At 41.7% G+C, this 24,439-nt stretch overlaps 1 protein-coding gene across 1 annotated transcript in view; it reads right to left on the bottom strand.

Annotated features, from left to right (window-relative positions):
- Positions 1–24,439, bottom strand: part of nfixa (nuclear factor I/Xa) — a 95,967-nt gene that overhangs the window by 47,977 nt on the left and 23,551 nt on the right. The gene's annotated exons all lie outside the window — the stretch shown is intronic.

Here is a 24,439-nt window from a genome sequence, read left to right as displayed (position 1 = left end):
TGGTTCAGGATCAGGATCAAGTTCAAGTTCAACCACAGAAACTTGACTTTTGACATGATTAACAGGTATTAAGTGATATTATAGGATGACACAGGACAAAATACAATTAATAACACATTGATTTAAAAAAAAAAGGATTTCAAATAATGTATAAATGTTCAAAAACTTTATAACATCTGAACTACTGGAAAACAAAAAGTTTCTTAATTCAAAGGAATTTCCTAAAGGATTCTTGGATGAATGGACATAATACCAAGAAAACCTCAGATCATGACTCACAGGCAACCACATGTTGGAATTCAAAATTCAGATTAAATCCAATAGACTGCGACTTAAAATTAAAATTAGATTTTAAAAACCTCTAATTAAAGTAGCAGGGAACCTAAATAAACTAAATAAAGTAATCTCTATCTCTATTGTTTAGGTTTTCTTATTAGTAGTTATTTTCAGTTATTTGAATAGTCTATGATTTTTAGCAGAGAGGTTTTTTTAAACTCCTCTTAGGGGCTGTGGTAATTTGTGCAATCTTTTGACTGTTTGTAATTTTTTTTTTTTTTTTTTACCACTCATACACTTTGATGGAAGACGTCTGTGTTGGTTGAATCACAAACTTTGTGCTGTAGAACATTCCTTAAAGACGAGCTGTTATCTGAACAATAACTATGGAATAAATATGGAAGATATGAGAAGACGCCATGTCCTGTTACCTCCTGTGGGTGTCGAGTGATTAACAGGAAAAATGTTTAATGCTCACGAAAGTACAATGGATTCCTTGGCTTCGTGTCCACAGTGATAGGTGTATTACCTTGTTCTGGGGAAGTTGTTTTTCATCCTGTTTAAGTAAGACCAGTATAATGAATGGCTTCTTCTAACAGGAGGAAAATAAGCTCTGCTATCTCAGATTTTTCTGAGCGCGTGCAGACACAGCAACGAATGATGGAGGGAGGAAGTGAAAGCAATACAGTCTACTACCAAAAGGAATACTGACACAGACATCTACACTTGATTTAAACTAAAAGTGTAACTGAGTTCATGTTTCACATACATGAGCTGCAGTGTACTGAATGAAGTCTTGCAATGCTAATTGTGCACTATTCAGATATTTTAAGAATAAAAAATGCATCTATAGCTGTTGCAGTTTATTCGCTTGATATTTTAACTAATGCAGTCTCCTATAGTGAAACAGTCATAACATTTACCAACTACTGATTTGAAGCTTTACATTTCAGAAGATGTGCATGTGCTGTCATGCTATAATTTCATCTCATTAACCTCATGTAAATGCAGGAAGCTGTAAAAGTTTCTGCCTCATGCATTTCAATGTGAATTGCACCTCTTTGATCTCTTCCACTATTGCATACAAAGTACTGCACATCTGCAGGTGTGTGTCCTCACCTCCACCCCATTCATTTTTAAAATTAACTTGATCTTTAAACAATGCAATGCAACAACAAGCTTTTCTCTCTAAAAATAATTTCAGTGTTTTAACTCCCTGTTAAATGCCTGCTGTAGCAAAGTGGAAAGCTGTCCTGTAGAAAATTATCTGGTACCTAATGTATGTTTCACCTGTTTTGAATGGCTTGTCAAATAAATGCAAAACAGGTGAATAACATCAATTAAAATGAGCAGGATGCAAAATTTAACACGACATGAAGAAAATATTTCCTTAAACAACAGTTTAGCTCATCATTTTAAGGCAACCATTTGACTTTTGTTAAGTGAGCTCAAGTCTTAATGTCTTCATCACAGAAAGTGTGTTTAGAGGGTTTAATGAGCCTGGGATTGATTGCAAATGTGTAGTTTGGACAAGGACCGCAGGCCACTGGGTGTGGTGGGATCAACGGCATAACAAAGAGGACTTCCAAAAAGATGCTCTGCAAGTTTGTACTCTGAGAAGACAGCTTTGACATATGTTTACCATTTTAACATCAAATTGCGGAAGACCAACCCCTCAATTTCTAATCAGAAAGATGCTGTTTTGTTCTTCTTTTTAAATGTCTATCGTCTGTCAGAAATGTGGTTGCTTCACTTTGTCAGGTGGTGTGTGTATGTGTGCATATTTGTGCATGTGTTCACATGAGTGATGAGGTATTTGGCAACCAAAGAGTGGGTTTAATAATAATTGATATATCCCTGGATGCTTTCAGACCCATTTCCAGCTGGGAGCAGCCTGCCTCCAGACTCCAAAGTGAAAAGCGAAAAGATGAGAGAGAGGGGAGTTAGCAGAAATGATTAAACAGGACCAAGACAGAAAATGAAGAAAGAACATAAGCTGAAGAAGAAGGGAGGGGAAGTGTGAGCTGACATCTGCCTGGCATCCTCTCACCTGGCATGCTCTTTGACCATTCACTCTCCCCCTCCTTCGTTTTTCATAAAGTAGGAGGAAAAATGACATCGCTCATCTGACCAAGGCAAACATCCAAACCACACAAATCTCCCCCAACACCACTGTCTGACACGTCTTTACTTCTCTAAGGCGCTGGGAGCATGTGCGTGCGTGCGTGTGTGTGTGTGTGTTATAGTCTGAGGATGTTTTTTTTTTTCACAGACCTCTAGTCTCACACTGAGAGATGGTGAGATGAACCCAGTGTGTCTGCCAGGTTTCTACTCACATAGATCTTGAGGCGTATCACACTCTTTAGCTAGCTGGCTCTAGTTGCATGTGTGTATGCGAAAGACAGAGTGTGTGTGTGTGTGTATCCACTGGCTTGGGATCCCTGGATACGTTTGACTCTCACACACAACTGACAAAACAGTATAGGACATTAGACATTGGCACATCCTTTTAAAGATATGCATACACAAATGCAGATACACACAGTGCAAAAGAGAGAACCATAACAGCATGAGCTCCAACAGTGCCTCTTTGACAGATTTAAGTAAATAGCAGCAAACAAGTGATTATTTTTGGCAGACCAGGCAGCAGCCCAATCCAAGAACTAGGGGAGGTCCAATGGGAATGGAGGGAGATGAAATCACATAAACAGATGTGATTAAAGTCAATATCATATGTGTCATTACTCATTCAGACGATGTACTCCTTCACTGGACCATGCTAATACAAAAACAGATGCAAAAGCTCTGCTCTTCACTCCTTGCTGCTACACTCTCTTATTTGGTCTTCTTGTAAAACACGCAGCGGTTCTCAGTCTCCACAGAGTGCAAGGTCTCAGCATCTGGACTACACACAGAAAACAGCGTGGCCGTAATGCCCTGCAGTGACTATGTGCATGCATTTTTCCCTCGTGCACACATGCATTGCAACTACCCACTGGGGAATTCACCATGTTCATATTTTTTTCTTTCAAATTTGCAACATGAAGCGATGTGAAAGGGCCGCAGGATCTGTGTGGGATCAGCAGCTGACATCGTCAAGTTGACCCACTATAAGTGGATTTGTAATCCTCGAGTGGATTTAAACTGTGTTTAACGTCCGACCAGTGTGTGCATGAGCGTGCATATGTGCTTATTTCATCGGGTCTGCACAGCTGCATGTGTTTCCTTTAGTCACTAACTCTTTTGCCCATGTTGCTTTTTGATCATACACCGCTAATCGTATTGCACAGTGGTAATCATGGTGCTTACCTTACAAATGCAGAGGAATTATTAGTGACATACAGCTGGTACAGTTCATTCCGTCGTGTACTTTGGGATAGGCAAATGTGCTATAGCAGTGTGGTGTTGCTACACAAATGTCCCCACATGTGCAACACACAATCACAGGGTGTTCTGGCTGTGCTCAGAGAGGCTAAGCTGCTTTGGCACTGAGATATACTGTCACCAGTCGATTAATCGGTCATTAACAACACTAGACTAGGCCAGAAATCCTAACACCAATATGTCTCCACCACACACAGACTGGTTAGTGCGTGCAGGGTCCGTGCAGGGTCAAAAAACTCCTGGAGTTGACTGTGCCATGACCCTAAGTGGAAGGTCAAGCACAAGTCATCATAGGTAAATCAAATCAAATTCAAATTAGGTACAGATGAATTGCAGTGTAAAAATTGGCACAGATGGAGCTGCAGGTGACAGAATAAACACCAAGAGCCAATGCAATGGTGTAACAAGGGAGCAGGAAGTGAGAATGCTACAGCTAAAAGTGTATATCTGAACCTATATATTGTTTGTATCGCTACCCTAATGTTTACAACTGGTTCATCATTTCCCACAGAGGCAATTCTGAGATCGTTTTATTTTTAAACTTCATTAATTAATGTCATTAAACTGATTTTAACAAGATGATTCTTATTTTAAAAACTCAGCAACAAATTCAAATCAACAAAATCTTTCTCTAGTGATGATGATAACTGAGCAAACAAGGTGATTAGGGCTGCCACGATTTGTCGACTAGTCACGATTACGTCGACTATCAAAATCGTCGACGACTGATTTAATAGTCAACGCGTCGTTTGAAGCTTTGTAAGATCACAAAAGACGCAGGAATAAGTGGCAGGATTTAAGAGTGTAATAACGGACTGAAACAGAAGATGGCAGCATTGCATGTACAAGGATGTCAGCTACCGTTAAACCCCGAAGAAGAAGAAGAAGAAGCTGTGTCCCAGAATTCATAGCGCGGCCCAGCTTAGTTTCCAACAATGGCGGTAGCTAGTTAGAATAATAAGAGTAATATTAAAACTTTCTGGGTCACAAAATAAACGTTTAACATATTTTCAGGCGAGAATGTAGCTGTGTAAACCTCAAATATCTGCTCAGTTTATCAGGACACCACATATTTTCAAAAGCGCTCCGACGTTTTCGGAGACATCTGTTACCCACTAGCTCGTTAGCGAGCCGGGGGCTAGGCTCACTAGCGCCGTGAGAACACCGGACTCCCCGCAAATCGTTTTCAAACCCACCGCCGTCTTTCGCTACTCAGGTTAAATATATATGAGTCACTTAGATAACTTAAAATGTTATTGTTTGGCTTTTTTTTTTTTAGTATTTTATTTGTTCCTGAGTAAATCAGTTTGTCTGAGATTAAAGTTATAGTTTTTACACAGCTGAATAAACGTCAAGCAGACAACTGATTATCAGAAGTGTGAGATGCTCCAGAATATACTCCAGTGTCCTGTCATATTTTAGATAGCAAGGAGTTTATTAAACTTCACCGAAACAATCCGCAAATTTCATTAAAATTTAATATACTATCATCTTGTCTTTATTTTTAGTTAGCACAGACCTTAATCAGAATCAGAATACTTTATTGATCCCTGGGGGAAATTATTTTTTGTTACAGTGCTCCATTTTAAACCAACATTAAGACAAGACAGACAATACGCTAACTAAGAATAAACACTTAAAGCTGTAAGCTAATGATAGTTATATAAGAGCAGATGCTGCTGGTGCAATAAGCTGTAGTTTTGCGTCCAATGGATGATGATCTGATTAGTCGACTAATCGCAAAAATAATCGGTGACTAGTCGACTATCAAAATAATTGTTTGTGGCAGCCCTAAAGGTGATGATTTCAGGGTTCAGTTAGAAGAGGTAAAGTTACTAAATCTTCATATGCACCCAGCCGCCAACAAAGCCAAACTTTGTCTGTGAAGGTTCTTTAAAGCCAAACTTTAAAGATCAAGGTGCTGTAAGATAAATTAAAAAGGATTTTGTATCAGACCGCCTTCTAGAATTGCACAGGATGAAGTCAATAGGCTTAAATCCGGGGAACATTTTCTCATGTTTGTTTACTAAAAGGCTCATGGATCAGTAAGTTAAGTCAAGGTAGGACTGTAGGAAAAAAAACTGCTACATAAGAAAAAATAGGTTAAAATAAAGTCTAATTCTGTACCAGGTGCTCCTGGGCTTAAGAAGGAGGACATAATCTAATTAGTTCTATTAAAACTATTTAAGGACCTAAATATGACATTTCTAAGTCTATGCTGCAATGATAAGGGTTGGCAGAGACAATTTTAGTAAAGCCCAATTCTGAGTCTGCACAGATATCACAGGAAGTTGCAGTTAAGTCAGGAGGCCAAAATAAGAGATAAGAGACTTGATAATGCGTATCAGCAAAAGTAAGTTTAACAGAAAGACATATTAGGATGTTTTACAAAATTAGGAGTACACAGCAAGATTTTCTTTGCCTGGATGCTTGAATCTTGTTCCTCTGGGACTCTGGCAATTTATTGCCTAACAATCTAGTGGTCCAATATACAACTTCAGGATGACCAATAATTAGGCAATCAGCACGATGGGCAGGATTAACACCAGGGTCAAGGTTTATCAAGATGCAAGCTGTGATAGCGATGTTTTAAATGAAAAGGGATTGCTTGTTTTTCCCATTGCTTCGCTTCACTCCCACAAAACCAGCATGTTGTTGTGGCTGAGCATCAGATTGGAGCTGATATGCTAGATTCAGGCTGATACGCTGGTGACTAGCAAAATCTAATTCCCTCACCCAGTTAGCCAAGGAGATTAGAGGAGTTCCTATTTCAATGTTAGTTTGAGGATAGCAATAGCAAAGTGCAATACTTTGGCAATTCTGTCTCATAACAGGGTAATATCACACCTTGGGGTAGTCTGCAATTTAGTTAACATGAGGCTGGCTTTGTTAATTCTACAAAGCTTTCCTGCAATTAGTAAAATTTATGTTAGCAAATTTGCAAAAACATCTGCCCATTTAGGTTTTCTGTTGTGATGTTTATTGGTTTTTGTTCTTTTCCAGAACGATTTCCTCGTATGAGAGACAATAAATTGCCCTACCTTACCTTATCTTATCTCATCTTATCTTAAAATGGACAGAGATGAGCTTTGGTAGTTGGCAGTAGCACTGACAGTGCCACCCAGACAAAGCCCTCAGGGAAAACATTTACTGGCCCCTCACTAACACCTGCTGTGTGTGTGTGTGTGTGTGTGTGTGTGTGTGTGTGTGTGTGTGTGTGTGTGTGTGTATGTTAGTGAGAGACATAAAGTGTGATTGTGTGTGTGCTTATGTGTGTATTAGAGTGTACATTTATTGGCCCCCTGCTGCCACCTCTGGGGAGGAGTTGTCCAAGTGCTGAGTGACACACGCTGTTTAGTGTCTTAATGGAGGGAGAGGAGGGGCAGCCAAACCACAGCCTCCAGACTGGGAACTTAGAGCCTGTAATTATGGAGAGATGTTAAAGTTGCTCTGTGCGTGCACGTGTGTGAGAAAGAAGGAAAAGCAGAGACGTAGAAAGATTTGTTACAACCCTCTCTCGCCCAGTAAAAATTGGACCCCAGGTGTGCGCGTGAGTGGATCTCTCCATCTTTGTTATATGTGACTGTATGTATGTGCAATTTTTTTTTCCACTGCGACTGTCACAGTCATGTGATTCCTGCTCCTCCAGCTGTGGTCACACACACACACACACACACACACACACACACACACACACACACACACACACACACACACACACACTCAGAAAAAGAAGAAGAAATGAAAGTTGTTAGGAACTGGAGCTGCGTTCAATTAGGGTAACCACATATTTACAAACAGTGGGGGAAAGCTGCCTCTCTGTGACTCATCAGCCAAGCGGCACACTTGCACTTTTGACTTCGGGCCTGCCTCTCCCAACTGCACAGCTAAGAGCGAGGGAGGGAAAGAACAGAGGGATGAAGGGAGATGACAGGGTGTGGACAGAATGAAAAACACACACATGCATTCTGGCTGTACATGTGTGAGCAACCGCATAAATAAATACATATGGGCGCATACAAACACTTGCGCAAATTAAATGAGCTCATTTAAACTCCTGTGGTGTGAACAAACGCTAGAACCGGCCTACTTTTAGACACTGACTGATGATCTTTAAACAGAAAACACAAACACTGGTTGGGAAAGGTCCCTGTAGGGCATAAAGTTGCCAATTTATAAATTAGATTATGAAAAAAAAAGAGCATTGAATAATAGTCTGGATGAAGACCTCTAGTGACATGTCACATAGTCTGTCTACATTATGAGCAAAATAATGGGCTTGCAATAGTAGCATAAAGCATCGCACTCAGTTGGTCCAAGAGATTTTTGGTTTAGGTTCAAAACATTTTACCTGTTCCTGCAACCTGCTTCCAAGCCTCCAACCAAAAACGGAAAGGTCTGGATAATGTTGCACTTGATCTTACAGGGATAATATTCAGACTCTGGGTTTTCACCACATGCCTGCAACCACATCCATCTGAGCATTTCTCATCTCAATATAAACTATAGTTTTTTTGTCTTTGTGGACACAAAGTACATCAATTCTTCATGCTCATACATTGCAGCTCCGAAGCACAAAGATGTGCCCCTTTCCCAGGTCTAAGGGGGTGTTGTCAAAACCTGCTAATGTGCATGTGGCAAACATGGGAGCACATCAAAGCCTTGGCCTTGTTTTTTCTTTTTTGGCTGTCAGCGCTTTGAGAGAGCAAACTGAGGCACAAGGCCCTGAGTGTGAGGGCTGTTTGTCTTGACTTGACCTTGGTGTGTCTGCATGTGTGTGTGCACGAGTGCATGTGTGTGCACGCATCTGTGTGGCGCACCACATCAAAGAACGATGGAGTGGCTCAGTTGTTATGACCTCTGACCCTGGCATGCTCCGAGACAGAGGGAGGGTAGAGGAGGTGGAAGGGAAAAAAAAGACACAGTTAAACATGCTCACGCACACAAGGAAAAAGGGTGGGATTACTAAATGCGCAACAGCTAGAAAAACAACCACAGACAGAGACCTAGCAATTTGTCTTGTTAACTTTTATTGGGACCTGTGAGCTGGGGCAAGTAAATCCTTATATGCTCACACACTAAAATGGTCACACTCACACATCCATGCATGACTGCATACTGTTCTGAAGTGCATCCCATCCTCCATCCCGTTGAACCTATATGAATTTGTATTTCACTGTCCTTCACTCAATCCAATGAGAATGTTTAAAACGATTTTCATTTGACTTTGGTATGAATGAACGCGGAGTACAGAGTTTCTTGTCCCTTGGATGAGAACTTTATCTCTCTGCTTTTTCATCATTTGTGCATGAAATGAAGTCTTCAAAGGTGATCTAGCCTCTACATCTTTCATGCATTTATTTTTAGCCTCTGGCGGATATAACCTAAATCCTTGACAAAACATCAAACACTGGCTTAGCATGTGTATGCATGGCGTATGAGTCACTGGATCAGTGTATGTGTGAGTGTGTTTTAACATGTTTTTCCAACCTGCAGTAAATGAGTCATTCACTTTGTGCGTAACTGTAGACGCACATGTCTATACGTGTGTATTTCCTCTGTGTGTGTGTGTGTGTGTGTGCGCGCTCGTGCAAGTTTGTGTCACAGCTGCAATAACTTACAGCTCCTTGCATTTCAGCTATTCTGTCACGGTCCATTTTAATGGTCCTTCTACACACATAAACTAATGAAAACAATTCTACATACTGCTCATTTGAAAACAAGAACATCCCTTCTAATGACGGCTGCGGAGAACTGTGGTATAAACTTTGTGGCTGATTACTGTTCTGCGCTGTCAGCAACTGCTACAAACTAGAGACCATCTTGCGATGGGATCACATCAGCCCCGCTGTCGGCTGCTAGAGGTGACGTCTTCTGCAGGTGCTGACAGCACGAATCTTTCTACAAGTGCAGGCATGTGTGTGAGCTAGGCATTCTGTGTGATTGTACTCCATATATGCTCACGCACATATATGACTTTGTGTTTGCCTCCCTTTGTGCGTATATAAAACGACCCTTGACAGCCATTGGGGGCAGCGGTGGTGCGGCCGGTGTGTTTGCCTTGGCAGCGATTCAGCATTCCACATTCCTCTGTGATATTCAGTACTGTGACCTCAGGAAACCCACCCTGCAGAGAAGCTTGCTCTCTCTCTCTCTCTCTCTCACATTCCCCCTCTCTTTGCAGCCTCTCTCTTCCTCTTGCCACCTCCCCAATTCTCTCTGTTTTTGTCCTTTCCGCCCTCTCTCTCTCTACCACTCCGCCCTCTTTTCATATCTGAGCTTGGGAAATCATGCGTCACCCCCACCCCCCCAAAACCCTCATTTTATTTTCCCTCCTTGAGTTTCGAAAACTTTCTCCACAACGTTACTGACAGAGGTCCCCTGACGAGGCACCTTTCTCAGTACTCCCAGTCTGAACACACATCTTGTTGCTATCATGAAAAAGTCACAACACTGTCCTGGTCACTTAATGTATCACTCAAGATGCATATTTTTCCTTTATTAGGAACTCCCTCTGCATTCACAGTACAGCAGTCTGGACAGGAGTTACTCCCTCCATATCCTTCCCTCCCCTTAATTCCAAGCCATTAAATTCTACATCTAGGCTCTTCGTATGTATAACAAAAAAAACCCCGAACTGATTAGAAAACTGTATCTGTGCTATTCTTTCATGAGACTGGCTGTTCTTCTGATCTCCTTTCCTATCACAAACTTTTTTTTGTGCCTATCGCATGTCTCAACAAACTCCTCCTCTGACTCCTCCCTCTTTTCTTTTAGACATGCCCACGTGCCCAGAGACATTTCACCTGAGATGACCCTACGCCCGGGGCAAGGCGGTTCCTCCTCCCTCTCTGCATGCTTCCCTCCTTCCTCTCCCTCTTAGCTTGGGCTGTAAACTACTAGACATACTTAAAACACATGGCCACCACACCTGCCACCATAAGGTAACAGGATGAGACAAAGACAAAGAAGAAATGGAAGTATGCTGAGCCATTTACAGTAAAGAAATACCACTATCAACAGGCTATAGAGGCACAAAGTCACCTAGTAGTTAAAAGTAAAACTTATTTTAAGGCTGCAAATTTAAATAACGCCAGACAGTAAAAGACTAACAGATAAACACTAATCCTGAAGAAAGCTATTATAAAGTTAAACTGATACAAAAATCAAAGATAAACAAAAGTTCAGTGAAGCACCACATTTTTATTGTTTAAACTTTAGCGCAAGTTAAAATCCAACAGAAGCTGTGAAAGGCTAATCATTGCAGACATTCCCCATGTTACACTGTAGCTATCCATTGAGTGTGGCGTGTGTGCGGTGTGGCTGACCTACATACAGCAGAGTGGAGAGGAGCAGGGGTGAACTGAGGTAAAAGGGTGGAGCAGGCAGCCAACTACCTTATCTCCCAGTATCTCTGACACTTTCTTCAGTCTCAAGTGTACCTTAATATGGCCTGATGTGTAGCAACAACCTTTGTCATAAAAAGTAATCACGTCAGTGAAAGGCTAAGAGGAAGCAAAATAGACAGAAAGGCCAACCAACTTCCATTAATATATTATACACTTGTGTATGTATTTATGGAGGAATGAAGGCAAAGCACAAGCGCATAAATTTATGAAGTTAACAATGTTTTATGAGTGTCTGCAGGTGTGCGCATATATTAAAGCATTACTAAGTAAGTCGGGGGTTTCTGAAAGTTTTAAAACTTTGCATGAACGCAGTTAACAGAGAGGACCAGGGACACGTGCATGTCCATATGTGTGTTTGTGGGTGAATGTGTGTGTGTGTTGGAGTGACTGTGAATAGGTACATGTGTGCCTGTGTGTTTGCAAGACCATGAACGTGCGTATGTGTGTGTTTCGGATTAAGAGCTTCACCCCTGGACCTCGAAATTAGATAGGGGATTAGTGGGACACATCCGCCACCTGGCATTTTAAGCCCCACAATTACAACAACAACTTTTAATCAAAAACAGCCACATATGTGTTACATACAGTCAGAACTCAGCAACTTGCATATTTTTCTCCTTGTGTTAAAATCTCTTGGGCTGTCATTGAACTGACCCTGCCATAACAACAGGCCACATGGAGGGCAGCTGAATGCTACAGTTTTTAGTCTGATCATGACCCATTGTATTAATAGGGATCAGCCTAGATTGGGACTTGTTAGCACTGCACACTATGCAAGGATTTAGCATTCAAAGTGACTTTTACTTGGCACAAGGCACGGAGAAAAGATGTGAAGCAACTGCTGCTAGGCCAGGAGGTAGCTTCCCATTATCACCTGTGCAAGGTATTCACGAACCAAAGATCATGGCTGTATGCTAGGGTTTACTAATAATGTGATACTCCACTGAACTCCTTTAAAAATTCTTTACTCCTGTTGCAGTGCTCAGAGGGGTCAAAGATTGGGGTTGGTTACAGAGTAACACCTCTGGAGCTGCTGGGTATTCAGTGTCTTGTTCAAGGCCATTTTAACAGGTTGGGTGATTGCTGGGCACCAGAGCTTTAATCTAACTTACTAAGCCACACCACTGTTATTCAAACGCATGGTGACAATACAGCTAAAGGCAAGCCTCGACGGTGACATGCTGTCAAATACTTTAATCATTAAATAAATTAAAAATAACCGTGATCTTGCACCAACATCAACATATGCATGCTTAACATGTATGAACTGTTTTAAACTCACATCCATAGCCTTCGAGGCTCTAATTGTTCCAAGGATGTTAGACTAGTAAAGAGCAGTGGTTTTTACTCTGTATAGACACATTATGTCATAGAATTAAAAAGCAGGAAGGGCCACGAAACCCTTGAAAACTCTGCTCCAGTTCATGGCCAGCGCACAGTGGGGAGGAAGACACAGCGGGTTAGCAATCAAGCTAAACACAAACAGCAACCAGGCACCATGAAAGGAAAAGAAATCATGTCATTTTTTCCATGTACACCTCCAGTTAAACATGTTAATACACATATACAAAAGTTTCTCTGTGTTTAAGAGACAAATTAGACCCACTAAGTGAAAGAGAGTGTGGAAAGAAAAAATGAGCCTGTATACCAAGATGTGTTGCCAATATGCCAACAACCAAGAGCACCACGTGAATAATATGGTAAGGTAAAATATACTTTCCAATCTTCACTACATAAACTAAAAATGTACTCTTGATTTTGAGTAAGTGTAATTCAGAGAGCAATGAAGAAAAAACAAAACTACATGAAGCCAACGCGAAGAGTAAGCCAAAATAAAAAGTCTAATCAAATGAAAACAAAGGAGGGAGCAAAGAGAAGGAAGCAGGGTTCTGCATTTTTTCTTTATTAACAAGCTGAGTTTCCATCCAAAATCTCAGATAGCAATCAACTACAAATTAGGACCAGATTTCTTTAATTGACCATCATGTCGCCTTAAAAGATGGAGTGCCATCTTGATTTACCACTACTTTCTAAGAAGGTGACAGGAAAAAAGGGAAACTGGGGAAAGGAGAAACATGAGACAGAAGAGATTAAGGAAACTGAATAATTTGCCTGAAAGAAAAAAATGAACAGACAATGCTAAAACAGAGAACTTGAGATGGAAACAGCGAGAGACAGAGGGAATAGGAGAGAGGGGTGTAATTGCAGGAAAAAGGGGCTCATTAGCCCGTCACTATCCTCAATCTAACCCTCAATTTAAGGTCAGGGAAGAGAAAGAGAGAAAGAGACTACAGAAAATGAGAGAATCAGAAAAGGAAGGAGGAATTTAACAATAATTCATCTGCAGTTTATACAGTGTTAAATGATTCACTGTCAAACTTTTCTTTCTCTGTTAAACTTTCTACCTCTGGCCCCTTTACACCAGCTGGCAGCTCTGAGCGCGTACGCTGCACCGTCATGCATCACACATCATATCTCCTTACACACCTCGCGTGACGAATGCACCGTCTCTCTGGCCCGTCTGAACTCACTTAGGAGTAAGGAAGAAACGCTGACTTTGTTCTCAAAGAGAGAGGAAAATTGATAAAAGATAAAAGAGTGGTGTAAAATATAAAAGACCCAGTCAAAGAGATTTAATACCAAGCTGTACCCAAACTGCCCAGAAGTCCCTCTAGTAAAGTACTTCTGAACCCCAGACCAGGTAAATTGTAAACTGGTATTTTCATCAAGTGGAGCCCAACTGTTAACAGTGATTGGCCCAAGGCAACTTAGGGATACCGACTCACAGTTTAGGAAAGCAGGGTGATGAGATATCCATTCCTTCCCTGCAGAGCCAATGTGTTGCCCTACCCTTAACTACTCTGTGCAGTTTAGAGCTGGAATGTAGTGCATGGAGAGCACTCAGAGTGGCTACAAAGTCTCCAAATGGAGTGCTGCCTAAACTGCTTTTTCTAGTCATAATTTTAAGCGATTAGTCACTTTTCCGCAGCTACTTTTAGCTTCTGAACATGTTCTGGATGTAGCTTTAATTGGGTGAACCTCTGAAATGTGCTACCTGCCTTTAACTGTAGTCCAAACTCTATAGGTGCACCACAAAAAAAGAGCATCACAGTTACTCTGAAGTGGTTATATATAGAAACTATACAGGGCTTCATATAGTCCTGAAAAGTGTTACCACTTACGATGCTCTAAGTCAGCAGGCCTTGCATTGTTTACAGTGCCACAGCAGGAATGCCTCGCTGGATAAAGCTGAGGTAAGAATAAGCACTGCACGAATCCCTACTGTACCAGACTACCCACTGACTAGGTTTCAGCAGTTTGCGCTTGGCCTGTGTGTATGTGTGTGTTTGAAGGAAAAAAGGTGGGTGGATGCACCAGGTGCCAATCCATGCAAAGAGAAAATGTGCCCAAAGTGTTGCAGGATTTCCACTGTCTGGAAAAAGCACAAATAAATACAACCATTCACAAGTGTCCTTTTCTATTTAGCATACAATCTGGATCGCACTAACATTATCATCCCATTAAGTACGAACAGTCTGTGTGTCACCTATTTGTTTTGTTTGCAATTAAACAGGATAAAACAGATGACTGTACAGACAAAGCCATGCACTTACACAGAAGCATACAGTCACACACTTTGTGGAGGAGAAAAAAAATGCAATCTGAAAAGAAAAACAAGAACTAAACAATACACCATCATGTTTTAATTTCACTTGTCGTTCGAATTGTTGGGCCACTGATGGTTGTCGGCATCAGTCATAAAACCATATTGCCTCAACAGATGCATGATGATGTACACAGATCATAATCATGCATTTATAGATCATACACGTGCTTTGGCAACACATGCGGAGCCAAATATGTGCAGCTGAATGTTTACACACCCCAAGAGAAGAGCATTGTTTAAATAAATGTATATACTCATATATTACACACTGAAAACGCATCTCTATACCATCTTTCTCCCTCTCACTCTCTCGTCTCTCTCCCTGTTTTCTTTCATGTGGGAGGCAGCAATGGGCACCCAGCCATGCCACATCAATATGCGTACTGGTGAAACGCTTCCCCTGCTTCCCCCACGTTGCAGTTGCCGAGGCCTGCAGCAGTTGAAGCGGCAGCTACTGTCACCGGATATGGCAGGTCATGTTAGCTAGTAGTTAGTTAAAGGAGGTTAGCGAGCTAGCACTCCCACTGAGGCAGGCCACAACCGGGCTGGCCTTGTCGCAGCAACCTGCCGTGGTGACAGCCCACTGACGCAGACAACGCCAGCCAGTGCCACCCTGAAGGCACCTTGGATTGCACCCAGGCAAGGTTCCCTGGGAGCCCGGGTTGCCATGGTGGCAGCCGAATTTGGGTCCAATAAACGTGAGGGGAACAGGCGGTGGACTGGGGAGGGGGACTTTGGGGTGGCAAGAAAGGGGACAGAGAGAAGGGGGGATTTCTGACTAAAAAAACAAACGAAAAAAAGCCTGTACCAGTCAGTGTAGAAAAACATATTAATGGAAGGACATTAAAATTAAATCATTCATCCCCCAAAAATAAGACAGACGGCAACAGAGAAACTGCGATACTGTGTGTGGTGGATGCTGCTGCTACCTACACAAAGGGTTTTTAAGAGTCTCTTAACATTGTCAATGACAAGATGAAAGTACTGCATGTCTTCCGCTGCTCCGAGGTTGTAAATGAAAAGTATAAAGCTCAGCTGTCAGATCACTCAAGTTGCAAAGTGACAGATGCACTTCTCGCGTCTTACTGCACAAGGCCGCGACTATAAACAAGACGTGCTCTTAACAATTACAGGCAAGTTTAAAAGAGTCAGAGCTGTTAACAGTCACACTCAAGTGTAACACAATTAAACATAAACCAAATAAAAGCTTTTAAAAGACGCCCCTCACTTGGCTTCCCGCTCCGCTCTTTCAATTACAATTCACTAAGTGGTTGGAGGTGACTTAACCCTGATCTTCGTGTTCATAAATTCATCTCCTCTTAATGAGAAAGTTTTCACAACAGAAATGCGCCATAGGACTTTTAGCAGTTAGTTTACACCTGGCTCCCTTGGCCGACGGGCCGACGAGCTGAATTATAAACAGCTGAAACAGAGAGTGAAGCATAACACCTTGCTGTGGCCAGTTCACCACGGTGTCCCTGAGACCCCAAAACTCTTCTCCTTCCAAACTCTGAATCTAAAAAAAGACGCCTGCTTGGCTCATAGTACTGTAAATCATGCAAAGTAGAGCATAGTGCTTGGTCTGGAAAAAATAACCATGTATAATGAGCAGACATATGCACATATGCACTCTCACACATATGCACGCCTGTGCTTACACACATAAACGTTGCCAAAAGAACCCCCCACCACCACCCACTACACTGCTTTGTACTAGACACACAAACACACACCGTCTTTAGTCCTTAATTCTAACCCCTGAAAACACCATCCTTTCCTGAATCCATGGTAGTGATAAAGAACAAACACACACACAAAAAACAAAACACTATCTCTGCCCCCACCTTACTCCACTCGCTGAGACTCTGTCCACTTTCCACCTGCTCTGCACACCCCTCCAAGCTCGCTCAAACTCAAACGTGAACACGCACACATAGACACACACACACTAATGCCATTTCACTCCAAACTCATCCTGTTATCTAAACAAGCGCCGTCCTCTCGTCAGCGTCAGTGGGTTCCTTTTTCTGTCTCCTCAGAGAAAAGAGAGACTCTCCTGTTCACAGATGAATGGGGTCTTTTGATGAAGCGCCGAGCCTTGTTTACCGCCACTCGCATTTATTTACCGGCCTGTTTTTCAAGTCGTCATTGAGGGACACTCTACCAAAACACCCCCCGCGTCAACCACCTTTCCCCAACAAACCGCATCCTCATCCACCAGCCCCCTCATCCTCCCCTTAACTACACCCCCTATATGCTCAACATAAATACAAAATATACACACTATGCCTGCTCCCAATTCCATGTTGTTCCCTATCCCGTTTCATCCCGCTTTCTTCTCTACGTCTAGTGTCCTAGATCTGTGTCCAAACTGATTTGAAGCTTACTCGCTTACACAGACGCATGCCAAATTTGATTCTCTGCATTTTGCTGTGCTTCTCGGCTAGCTCACTTATTCACCCCCACCCCCCTTTCTGTCTTCTCTAAACTGCTCTCCTTCTCACGGTGTAACAAACATCAAATGAAGCCTTCATGAAGTTCTTTTTCCTCCAAACATCTAAGAGCGGCTTTTTCGGAAAGACGGACCATCTCAGTGTGATGATGTTTTAACCAGAAAATAATAAGCAACCAAATTAAATAATGAGTTAAGCAAATATCATAAAGTGAAAGGACTACATTTATCCAGAAGGGAAACTAAACTGCAATCCAGCCTGACTGCATACACAAAAATACTTTGACTGACAAATAAACAAATGTAAAAATAAACTAAGGCATTACATACTAACCATAAAGAGTGTTGAAGGTTTTTCTGTAATTTGAAATATAAAAAAATGACTGGTGACAAAACATCTTTGGCCACTAAAAAAAAAAAATCAAGGTTCAAAGCCTCCACATGTGTGATGGCCTGCTTTCATTAAAACTGAGAAAAATGGTCCTATTGAGTGCTAAAATGTTTGTGCTTACAAGTTATTTTACATTTTTTTGTAGCTGCAAATAGAAGTCCAGGGTGTTAATGAGGCTAGGGGAGGGCATTCATTTGAACCTTAAAGAGGAATAAAAGAAAAGCGGAACAAGCGAAGGAAAGAAAAGAGAAGAAAGAGAGGATCAGAGGGAGGAGGTTGGCAGGGAATATCATGAAAATTTGGCGTCTTCCATGCAGGGAGATAGCATCGTGCCAAAAGCGACCGCCGACACAACTCCTCTCACTTTCAACATTAGACTCCTTTGCCGTGTTAAATTCGCCCACATAATAATTTCATTATTCTTCAACCCACATGTGCAAAATAAAATGAAATAGATGATATTTTTATTTCTTTTTTCTAAATCGGTACTGACCCAACTTTTAATTCAACAAAACAAACTCAGCAAAACCGCTTCTCTTAAGAAAAATAACTATGCGGGGAAAAATTTAATAAAAACAACAGAAACATAAGTAATAGTGCCTTGGATTTGAAACACAGTACTGAGGTACTTATTATAGCACGCCTATTGCTGTGTGGCACTGAATACTGCCATTAGCCAGACTCAGCAGCCTTTGCCAGGGCCTCGCTGTGAGTGCAGCCCGGTGAATAAGCCGTGTTCCCTGGCTCTCCCTCCTTTCTGGCTGGCCTGTCTGAGATTGAGCATTGGCCATAGCGCTCTTTCTCCTGCTCCTTCTCCTCCTCTTCCTCCTCCTCTCTGTCTCTCTGAGGTCGGGAAACCCTCCTGAGTGGGTATATGGTTTTTGGGGACAGACACATTTCATGGTTGGCGCCGCTACAAAAGCCTGAAAAGAGACCCGGCACTGGGAAGACACAGTATTAATACAGACAATACCTCCCCCTCGCTGCTTCTGACTCTCTTTTTTCTCAATAACCTCTTTCTTTTCATCTCTTTTTCTTGCCCCCCCCCCCCTTCTTTTTTTACACTTTAGTTTTTCTCCTAATAAAAAATGTTAAAAAGCCCACTCAGCTCAAGTAAAGAATGCAGTTTTTATCACTGCATGGCGTGGCTTAGCCTACACCCATTTTTATTTAACAAACGTTACTGTGTTTTAATGTGCAATTAAATCTCAACAGTAGGTATTAGACTAGGCTCGGCAGCGTGTGAAAACACTCGTCTTTTCTTTCAAATAAACAAAAAACTGCTAAGCATGTATTACATGCCAGTCCGAAGAGTAATTTAGGCGGAAAAATAGCAACAATGTGTTACATTATTAAATTAGTGAAAATAATAAAGATACATTTACTTTAATTTGCATAATGTATTTCAAGATATTATTTTGAACACATCACCACTGGGCCAAAATTTAAATTAAAGGTTAATTTAATTTGTGGAAATCTAAAATTGTGTAGTTGTAAATTTAAAATGAGCACTGCAATAAATTAAAATACTATAAGGAAAAAAAGATATGCACAATTAGTATCCAAAGAAATGTAAATTGTTTAATTTGAGACGTTTTTTCCCCTAATCATGAAAACCACAGAACGCTGAAAATTTCCTTTTGCTTTTCTGCTGCTCTACCTGCTTTGCGTTTACGCTGCAGTGCTTCTTCCCATGGGGAGCAGAAAAAAAGTCTGACAGCTGGGTTCATTCAAAAAGACACAGGGCATCTGAGAAAAACCAGTAAAAGAGCCAAATAGCACAAACTGTCTTATTTGTCTCCTTCACCATAGTGATGGCCTCCCAATTTCACTGGAATAATCTATTTACCGCATATCTCCGACACTGAAACTCTTCACACAAAAGGAAACAGATGCGGGTAGACCAGAATTGTTCATGGGTTTTACTCTCTCCCGAGTCAGGCACAGCCAAAGAAATGGAGGCTTATGATCGTTATGTAAAACCAAAAAAAGCGGAGAGCTTTTCTAGGACAAAAGGCACCGTATCAAGGAGCATGCCAGTTGTCACTGGTCAATTTAATGGGACACCAAACACAACAACATTGTCTTTGACTCGCCTTTCTCGTGTTTTTTTGTTTTTCTAATTTTCCCTCGAGTCAGCTTGTGTCATCATGGTCTCATGAGATAAATGCAGACCCTGCGGTTTTGGATCAATCTATGTGCGTCTGTGACACCCCAATGTTAGCCTCGCGTCTGTGTATGTGTGCGCGTGTTTTGGAACGAATGAGTACACAACAGGGCTTTGGCTAGACGGATAGCAATAGCTATCCAAATACACAGACTTTTTTCTGAAGCCAAGAATAGTGTGAGAAGACTCCCTCTCACTCGGCCTCTCTAATGTGACGGGGCTCTCCCTGCGTCTTAACCCTTTAGATTTGATACATAGCCACCTCAACGCGTCCCTGAGGCCAGACAGAAAGGCAGAGATGTGCAAAAGACCCGACTAAACGAGAGTCATCAGTAAACATTTGCTGATGCCAAAGCTGCTCTGCATTTGGAGAGCTTTTCTTAGCTGACGTGGGCCCTGTTCCCACCACACACACAACAGAAAAGCCTCAGACCTAACCGACCCCCCCCTCCCGAGTGTCAAGATTTCATTTAATCAAAACTTCACTGCTGACGGCCATCCTAAGCTGTGCTTGCACACAAGGATAGTCCACTCAAACCTTGTGATGTCATGGGAGTCTGAGAGGAGATCCAGGAAGTAATTAACAACAGATTATTTTCACAGGGAAAAAACAACGAGCTATGGGGAAAAGAAGACCTGTGGAATCCATCAGAGTATTCCTTTAACTTTTAAGATGTCACAAACAATTCACGTGATTCCTGAGTGTCAGGATTCCTTTCTCTTTTTCTCTCCCTTTCCTGTTACTACATTTTTTCACCTTTTTTCCTCACACATTTAATTACCTTTTTCATCCCCATAAACTCTAGAGTTTTGCATAGTGATGAACGCAAGTAGGGTTTTATTTGTGAATCCTAGCTGTGGTCAGTGAATTGGCTGGGGGGCTGGCCACAACACTAAGGCTTCTCTGGGCTTTCTCACAGCAATGTCCAAGGCATGACTACTGCTATAGTGAGAGAGAGGCGGGATCTGGCACTACAGAGCGTGGAGTGTGGAGCGGTCATGGCAGAAATGGCACGGCGAGCACATTTCACACCTCCCTCAGAGTGACTGCAAATTTCCTGTACTGCACTTTTGATTGGAAACACATTTGAAACATCTTTTCATGATCACACTTACGGTGTACAAAAGAAAAAGGGGAAAAAAAAAAAAATAAAACGCTGGAAAAATGCTTTCCAAGCTATGACTAAGTGCATAGAGCTAACTTTGGACCTGACAAATGTTTTTTTTAATCTTCTATTTTTCCGACCTCGAATAAATCAGAAATGTGCTGAGTTTAATCTAAAACAGCCCAAAGATTATAAATCAAATAGTCCACTGAATACTGTGAGGAGGAGCAATAACTTCTCCTCAGATGGTGTACAGCTGCAGCCACCTATGCAGTAGTCAGAGTAACAGAAGTGAGAACTACATCCAGGCTAGTACGGTGAAGTACGTGTAAGCCTATCCAAAGCGCTCCATTCATGGGTTATCAACTGGACACTGGCAGTGTTCGGTGCTCTGGCAGACCCTTGGCACTTCCGGGCCAAGAGATCACTATCTCCATTATAATATACCAGTCACTCACTCTTAATAAACACTAAAAATACACTACTCACTGTACTGCACCACAGCCCCTCTTTCCCTCTCATCTATTTCTCTGCCAGCATTTCAGTTACAAAGTCATTCAGTTTCAAAGACATGTTGCTCTGTCTGCTTTTTTTTTTTTACTCTTTATCTGAGGTGCCTGAAAACAGGCGGAGAAGGTTTTGTATTGTGGCATCGTGGTTTGTTCTGTTACGGCTGCGGTGTGTTATGCTCTGTAACAGAGAGGATCTCAAAGGCTGGCTGGCTGCAGAACAGTCTGAGAAAGCCTGACGGCAAGCCCAGAGATTCCCCGTGGCAGCTTTTGCCACTCTGTCATAAACAAAACACAAGACGTCTTTCTCTTCTTCCCACACCAACGGGGCCCGGGTGCTGCCAAACAGAACAATCACTATTGTAGCCTCTTCTGCTTCCCAACGTGCTCTCTCTCCCTCACTCTCTCTCCGAGTCTCCTACAATATAAACAAAAGAGATCAGCGGAGGCTTTACCTCTGTGAGAGCAACAATGAAGGCGATGTTTAAGGAGACAAAACAAAAGTGTGCACGGGATCAAAGAGGAGCGAGGAAGACAGAGATGCTAAAGACCGACAAAATACAAACCAAACAAAAACAAACAATGAGCACATCTTGTCATTCACTGTGCAAGTGAGTGGAAAAGGAAAACACACAACCACACATCACTGTAACAGATGAGTGCAACAGAGAAACGGAAGGCCTTGATGCCCATTTCCTAAATGTGAGTTAAAAGCAAAGGAAAGACAAGTGTGCTGACCTCACGGAAAGTTTGCACTTGGTGTAGACCCCAAAGCAGCTCTCCAACAAGGACTTAAAGTGAAAATCGGCTCTTTGGAATAAGATAAAAGTGCTGAGGCACACTATTGTATAATTATATATTGTATTAGTCAGATAAGATAAGACAAAGTATCCAGTAAGCCGACATTATGAATGGGCAGCGCACTGGGAAGGGCCTCCAAGTAGTCACGTGTTTTACTATACTGTTGTAAAACTAAGTGCTGCGGTGATGAATACATGCCAAGAACCCGAAAATTGGACGGCTGACGTCATCAGTACAGGTAAAGGAAATTTAGTGCAATTCAATTACATTTGTGTGTATGGACACATCAGAACATCTGTAGCAACCTTTACACACTCGGTTTTAAACCCAAGCAGCTTCAATTACTTAAACTAATATACACAGAATTACACCATGAATAAAATATTTTCTGTTGTTCATTGGTGTGTTCCTTTATTCCTTTGTCCAGCATGCCATTTTGCTTTCTCCATGAATTTAAAATATTTGAAAGATTAAAAATAACCTCTTAAAATATGCATGCCATTTGATTTAGTTTTCATTTTATGATTAAACTAATTTTGCAAAATTTACAAGGGGAGACATTTTCATTTGCGTAAAACAGAACTGACCCGAAATGCACCAGTATACCAATAAATCTTTATAAGAGACATTTTTTTCGTGATTAAATTTGATTATAAATTAAAAAAAAATACAATCAATTACATCTACAAAAACAAAAACCCAAACACTGTTGATATTCTCTCAGTATGCTCTAATATGGCCGCAACCTATGGTTTATTACCGCCACAGAGAGACCAACAAAGTGAAGCTGGAACTGCTGCCAGGGTTTGGCTCAGGCTGTGAGTTATTTGGCCTGGATTGATATTTTGCGTGTGTGTGTGTGTGTGTGTGTGTGTGTGTGTGTCTCAGAGAGAGAGAGCCTAAGGATCACCTATGATAGCATTTGGCTAGAGTAATGTTAATGCCCAGTGTAAGAGTTGTGCCTCGGCAGACACGAGCGCGCGCGTGTGTGTGTGTGTGTGTATTTGGACAGTGATTGGGATATGCTGTATATATATGTGCGGGTTGAGTCACTGTTTGAAATTTCCAGAAAATTCCAGCTGACATAATATTAGGTCATGAGTGTGTGTTTGTATATGTAGCCAGCAAATGGTTAAGCAGTGTGTATTTGAAAGATTTGGCTGTGAGATATATTATGTGTGTGTGTGTGTGTCTGCGTGTGTGTGGCTTCTCTGACAGTTTTTTTTTTTTTTTTGCAATGTGGGGGGGAAAACTACAACACAGCCAGTGTTTTGGCTGTGTGTGTGAGGAGTATGCGCACTGGAGGCTATAGTGATGTTTGGCCGGGTGTGAGTGTGTGTATCCATGATGGTGGCTGCGATACAACAATGTTTGGCTGTATTAAACTGTATCTGTGATAGTCCTTGGCCGAACGTGTGTGCTGTGTGGGTGTGTGTACGCAATCGTGACTAAAACCGTGTTTGCCTTTACGTGTGAAAGTGCGCTGCAGAGATGACAGAGTTGTTTTTCTTTTCTTTTTTCCTTTTTTTTAAAAAGAGTGTGTGTGTATCTTTATTTAGCTGTGTTTGTATGTGTGTGTATGGGTGTGAAGGTGGCTGCAATAGTACTGGCTGTCTTTGAGCATTGGCGTTTTGTGTGTGAGTGTGAGTTTGGCAGCCAGGTCCAACGTGGTGCTAACGTTCAGGCAGACGGTGAAGGCGGCAGCAGCCTGCGGCCTGAGAGCAGGAGGCTCACGGCTCTGTTCACTTTCTCTCTCTCTCTCACACACATACACACACACATAAATACACAAGCACACACACAACCTGGGCTGCGGCCAAATGATGATTTCTGGCTACAATGGCCTTACCATGGCAGATATACCTCGACAGACTGTGTACAATACTATAAACAGTGACTCTTCTTTGTGCAAAATTCATTGCGCAAAAAACACAGAAATTTCATCTCATAAAAAAACAGTCACTCAAACACACACAGACACACACAAGCATGCAAATTCTTTCCTAGGAAAAAAACAAAACACACACACACACAAAATACATGCTCATATGAAGCCGCAAATGCCTCGCTCAGAATAATGAACGCTTACTTGCCAGAGCACGCTGGACGTATGCCCCTGACACACACTAACAAATTCTTTTTTATTACTGTTGATACTACGTTGTCATGTAAACAAACCCCAAGAAACAGATGAAGAAAAGAAAAATATTAAAAGAACAAACACGTACCCGCTGTTTTCTGTGGGAACAAAAGCAAGCAGGGACTTTCACTTTGTTA

The sequence above is a fragment of the Rhamphochromis sp. 'chilingali' genome (genome assembly GCF_963969265.1).
Source record: "Rhamphochromis sp. 'chilingali' genome assembly, chromosome: 4".
NCBI lineage: Eukaryota > Metazoa > Chordata > Actinopteri > Cichliformes > Cichlidae > Rhamphochromis > Rhamphochromis sp. 'chilingali'.
Note: the sequence above shows the minus strand (reverse complement) of the source record. Positions and strands in the feature narration are given on the sequence as shown.